Below are 6,414 nucleotides of genomic sequence, written 5' to 3'. Positions count from 1 at the left end.
TCTGCTCCCTGCTCCAGCCGCGACTTGGCCCACGCTCACTTTGCTCCCTGCTCTGGCTGCGACTTGTCTCCTGTGCCGAGCTAGTCTTGGATTCTGTTCTCCATTCCGTCCAGGTACGGTACTTTAAGAAGTTAAAAGGTGGGGGAAGAAAAACTGCAGCAAGAGGGAAAAGAAAAGAAGGAAAACAGGAAAAAGGAGCTGGTGAGCAGAGGAGCTCCAGCTGGAATGTCTTACTCTGCCCTGCTATTATCAGACTTTTGAATGAACCTCTTTTTAATGTTAATGTTGATCTCTCTCTGCACCTTCACGGCAGCTGTAACACTGTATCCAGTTCTGTTCTGTTACCCTGAAGCTCTTGTATAGTACGATCTGCCTGTAAATCACATAAGGCAGCACTTCTCACTGTGCCTCAGTACGCATGACGGTAATAAATCCAATCCTATCAATGATTGAATAGGATATAAACAACAGTATAGCGTAACCACAAGTTAATCAGGAAAAAGGAGTCAGTTTGAGAGGAAGCTAGGTCGGAATGTAAATGGAAAGCAAGAGTCTGTACAAGCATTGAAAAAGGAAATGAGAATCTATGTTACTCTACGAGAGAGTAAGTATAGGGAGTTAACAAGGAACTAAGTGGCTGAATAATCAAATATTTCGCTTCTGTCTTCATTCTTGAGAATACAGAAGCATGCCAGAAGTGGTTGTGAATCAAGAGGTGGAAGAGAGAGAGGGGAACTTAGTAAAGTTTACACTCTCGAGAGAAGTGGTACTAACCAAACTGATATGGCTATAGATTGACAAGTCTCTGGGTCCTGATGGACTTCATCTAAGAGTTTTTGGTGGGGAAAAAAAAAGGTGGTTCATGAGGTAATCGATGTGTTGGTGTTAATTTTCCAAAATTCTCTTGATTGGTGGAAAGCCCCTTTGGACTGGAAAGGGGCAAATATGAACCATCTCTTCAAGAAGGGAGGGAGACAGAAAACTGCAAACGACAAAGCAGTTAGTTTGAGTCTGTCATGAGGAAGGTGTTAGGTTTGTTTGTAGCTGTACACTTTTCAGTGATTTTTTTTTTGTAGAGTCCCACGTAGTTTTGCTGGAGGGGAATCGGGCTTAACCAATTGAATGGATTTGTTTGAATGAGGACTATGTGCTGTGGATAAAGGAGAGACTGTAGCCATAATAAACTTGCATTTCCAGAACGTGTTTGAGAAAGGTCCCACATCAAAGGCTATTTCAAAACTCAAAGCTCACAGTGTTGGGGGTAATATGTGTTTGTTAGTGGATTTCTGTACTGCAGCCTTGGCCTTTTGCAATTTACATCAATGATTTGGAAGAGGTCAGTGAAGGGCACAATAGCCAAATACACAGACGACACCAAGATAGACAGGAAAAGATGTTGTGAAGAAGTCATAGGGAAATTGCTAATTGATACAGAGAGGCTCAGTTAGTGGGCAAAAATCCGGTAGCGGAAGTACACTGTGGGAAAATTTTGAAGTGAATGTGAGGTGATTCATATAAGCAGGAAGAATAAAATAGTGGGGTGTTACTTAAATGGAGAATGACTGCAGAGTTGTGAGGTCCAAAGGTATTTAAGTGGTCTGCTGCACAGATTACAAAAGGTTACTGTGCAAGAACATGTATTCAAGTATATTAATGGGATGTTGTCGTTTATAATGAGAGGAATTGAAAATAAATTTGAAGGATGTTATACTTCGGTTATGTGGGCCGTTGGTGAGACCACATTTTTGAATAGTGTGTGAGGTTTGTTCTTATGGAATCATAGAGTCACTACAATATTGAAGCAGGCCATCTGGCTCCAGTCCACACCAACCCTCTGAAAAGCAACCCACCCCATCCCTGTAACCTTGCATTTCCCTTGGCTACCCCACCTAGCCTGCTGAGAAATGCAGGGTTCCAGGGATAGGGTGCGGGGTTGGGGGAGTGGGGGGGAGGTGGGATGCTCTTTGGGAGGGTCAGTGTGGACTCGATGGACTGAATGGCTTGCTTCTGTACTGTAGCGAATCTATAATTGTATGTTGCATGACTTTGGAACACACCAGTGGAGTCAGGATCGTTAAATATTTCCTATGTTGGACGAGGATATGCGAGGCCACCGAGGTGGAATGTGAAATTTGAAACCCAAACAAATTAGCCGTGATTACATTGTGTGATAGTACAGGCTTGAGGGGCCAAATGGCCTATTTCTATTCCTGTTTCCTACAACTGTCTCAGGGAGACTGTTTTATCGTGATTTGGTTTTAAGCCAGTGAGGCTGGAGCAGAGGATATTCAGAATGGGAATTAAGTGTGTTCCTAATCACAGTGAAAGTAGGTTTAAGAGCTCTGCGTTAACACAGTGTGGAGCTGGAGGAACACAGCAGGCCAGGCGGCATCAGAGGAGCAAAAAAGTTGATGTTTCGGGTCGGGAAACTGAAACGTCAGCTTTCCTGCTCCTCTGATGCTGCCTGGCCTGCTGTGTTCCTCCAGCTCCACTCTGTGTTATCTCTGACTCCAGCATCAGCAGTTCTTACTATCTCTTAAGAGTTCTGCGTGCTGGGTGACCTGGGATAGTCTGCAAGGCTGCTCTGCACTGCCTCAGGAAATTAATACTGATTTTTCTTTTGATCATTTTAAGGTGCGGCAACTTTTGAAGACTTCCAGATTCGCCCACATGCCCTGAATGTGCATTCGTACCGCGCACCAGCGTTCTGTGACCACTGTGGTGAGATGCTGTTCGGGTTGGTGAGGCAGGGACTGAAGTGTGATGGTAAGATCACACTTATTTACTTTTTGGAGCACTACTTCCTGACTTCCAAACTGAAGCTGCCAACTGTGCTGGTTTCCTGGATTCATCATCCCTCCACCAGATGATAGTCTCCTCCCACATTAAATGGCACTCCCTTTCAATAGTTTGCCAGAGCAGGACGGGTACAACGTGGGTTTACATATAGAGTAAAGCTCCCTCTTCTTTTTAAACTGAAGGTAAAGCTTTCTCTACACTGTCCCAGGCAAAACTCCCAGCACAGGGTCAGCATAGGGTTAGGTAAAGAGTGAAGCTTTCTGTACATTGGCCCCAACTAAAAATCCCAGGACAGGGACATCATGGGGCTAGATACAGAGTAAAGGTGTCAATTCTTTTCATCTGTGGATAAAGTTTTTTGTACTCTTTTATTCTGAAAGTAACTATACAGTCCTCCTCAAACATTCCCAGGACAGGAATGGCATAGGATTAGATACAGAGTAAAGCTCCCTCTACGCTGTCCCCATCAAACACACCCAGGACAGGGACAGCATGGGGTTAGATGTAGAGTAAAGCTCATTCTACACTGTCCCCCATCAAACACTCCCAGGACAGGGACAGCACGGGGTTAGATAGAGAGTAAAGCTCCCCCTACACTCCCCATCAAACACTCCCAGGACAGGGGCAGTACAATTTTCTGTAATACAGATTCCTTTCTACAGAATTTCAAAAAGTTAAAAGGGAAAGAGTCGGAAATTCTGAACGTTTTGGTGAATGAGGTTCATGGTGTTATTGTTACCAGTATTTGAAAACTTTGGTACTAAAGTGAACAGGACGGCATGTAGTTTGAAGTTAGATTTATTTGTACACTGCGTGTGAAGGAGGGAGGAGCAGTTTTACTTTCATTTCTGAGTTCTGAGTGTGGTGCCGTGTTACCTGTGAATATGTTTTCATGCAGCCTTTATAAACTTTGACGTCAATAGTTCAGCGCAATAAGTAACAAAATTAGAGAAGATGAGAAAACTATTGCCATGATCCTAGGTAATGTAATTATTCCTGGACAGGTCAAAAACCAGACCAGAATCCAGCTTGCTCAATCCTGTTTTAATTTATTTTGAATAAGGTGGTCCGTCACTGGAATGTATGTACGCGATATTGCAGATTTTGTTTCAACAATTAAAAGAAGGTGTATTTTCCAAAAAATGAAGATATATTCTAATTACCTAAAAGATTTATAAAGCATGGACTTCATAAATCCCAAAATATTCCTTTACAGTTACCAAAAAAAAAATTCCCTGTGCAGTATTCTCACCAGAAGAAAAAGTAAATCTCTTTCTAACATCTTGGTAACAGTGATTTTAACTCCCAGACTAGGCATGCTGATAGCTGTTTCTGTGACCTATTATACACCTGAACTTATTCAGCTTCAAGTAATCTCTTCAGGCTTTTATCCCAACACTTCTGGTTAGGAGCTATCACTATTCCCATACCCTAAGAAAATCTTGTTTTACTATATCCTTTTCCCAGGAGCACCTCTCTATACAGCCATCCCCATTTGAGGCAAAGTGAACTTTAAAGAAAGTATCTCCCTCTAAACTGAGTGTTTTCCCCCAAGCTTAAAATAAACCCTAAATCTAGAAATTTCTAGCAATACGATTCACCTTGCTAAGTTGTAAAACATCCTAAGGTGAGCAAAACTCCATTTGTGCTTCCAAAGTAGATTTCAAACTATTATTCAGTGGTACAAATGAATTGGATTACAGAGTGGATCAGTGGTTAGCACTGCTGCCTCACGGCGCTAGGGACCTGGATTTGATTCTACCCTTGGGCGACTCTCTGTGTGGAGTTTGCACATTCTCCCCATGTCTGCGTGGGTTTTCTCCAGTTGCCTCCCACAGTCCAAAGATGTGCAGATTAGGGTGTATTGGCCATGCTAAATTGTCCTGCAGTGTCCAGGGATATGCAGGCTAGCTGGGTTAGCCATGGGAAATGCAGGGTTACGGGGATAGGGTAGGGGGGTGGGTCTGGGTGGGATGGTTAATGTGGACTTGATGGGCCGAATGGCCTGCTTCCACACTGTAGGGATTCTTTGATAATTCAGAGTTTTGGTCTACAAGAGGATCAAAGGTTATGGGGAGCAGGCAGCATAGTGTTAGAATTAGAATCACATTGTAGAAACAGGCCCTTCGGCCCAACAAGTCCACACCGACCTTGAAGCATCCCACCCAGACCCAAACCCCTCCAAACCTACCTAATCCACACATTCCTGAACACTATGGGCAATTCAGCGTGGCCAGTCCACTTAGCCTGCACATCTTTGGACTGTGTGAGGAAACCGGAGCACCCGGAGGAAACCCACGCAGACGCGGGGAGAACGTGCAAACTCCACACAGACAGAACATGACCAGACCTGTAATGAGCTTACTGAATGGCAGTTCAGATTCAAGGGGCTAAATGTCCTACGCCTTCTCTTTTTGTTGTGATTTTATTTAGATGCCCTATCTGAATGTTGACTGCCAGGCCAGTATCTGCTTGTACCAGTGGATGATTCAACCTCTGAGAACCATCTACCTTTGCTCTCTCCCGCCCTATTTTTACACATTTTAGGCCATTCACTTATGGGAATGAGGTGGTGTAGTGGTAACGTCTCTGGACTAGTAATGCCAAACCCCAGGTTAATGTTCTTGGAATGTGGGTTTGAATCCCACCGTGGCAGATAACGAGATCTGAATTTAATGCTAAGTTAGCCCAATGACAACCCAGTAAAACCGTTATCAGTTAACGTAAAAACACATCTAGGTCACTAATGTCCTTTAGGGAATATTGTATACAGCTCTGGTCCCCACTCTACCAGAAGGACGTAGAGGTTTTGGAGTGGGTACGGAAATGGTTTACCGGGATGTTGCTTGGTTTGGAGGGTATTAGCTCAGAGGAGAGATTGGACAAATTTGGTTTGTTTTCACTTGAATGTCAAAGGATGAGGGGTGGCCTGAAAGAAGTTTACAAAATTATGAGAGGCCTGTATAGAGTGGATAATTGGGATCTTTTTCCCAGGGTAGAATTGTCAATTACAAGGGGAAATGAGTTTAAGGTAAAAGGGGGTAAGTTTAAGGGAGATGTGAGAGGCAAGGTTTTGTTTTACAAAGAGGGTGGTAAGTGCCTGGAATGCACTGCCAGAGGAGGTGGTGGGGGCAGATACAATAGCAACATTTAAGTGGCGTTTTAACAGATTTACGAATAGGCAGGGAATAGAGAGATACAGACTGCATAGAGGCAAAAGGTTTAGTTTGGAAAGGCGCCATGTGTTGGCACAGATTTGATGGGCTGAAGGGCCTCTTCCATGCTGTACTATTTCTTTGTTCTTAGAGAGAAAATCTGCCTGGTTTGGCCTACATGTGATGCAGACCGACAGCGATGGGAGTCAGCTCTTAACTAGGGCAATAAATACTAGAAGTGATGCCCATGTTCCCATAAGCAAATTTAAAAAAAAAAATAAAAGCTGAAAGAACTGTAAATCGGGAACAAAACCAGAAGTTGCTGGAAAAGCTCAGCAGGTCTGGCAGCATCTGTGAAGGGAAAAAAGAGTTAACATTTCGGGTCCAGTGTTCTCAAGAAGGGTCACTGGACACGAAACGTTAACTCTGTTGTTCCCTTCACAGATGCTGCCAGACCTGC

This window comes from Rhincodon typus, chromosome 39 (assembly GCF_021869965.1).
Source record: "Rhincodon typus isolate 14 chromosome 39, sRhiTyp1.1, whole genome shotgun sequence".
Taxonomy (NCBI): Eukaryota; Metazoa; Chordata; class Chondrichthyes; order Orectolobiformes; family Rhincodontidae; genus Rhincodon; species Rhincodon typus.
Note: the sequence above shows the minus strand (reverse complement) of the source record.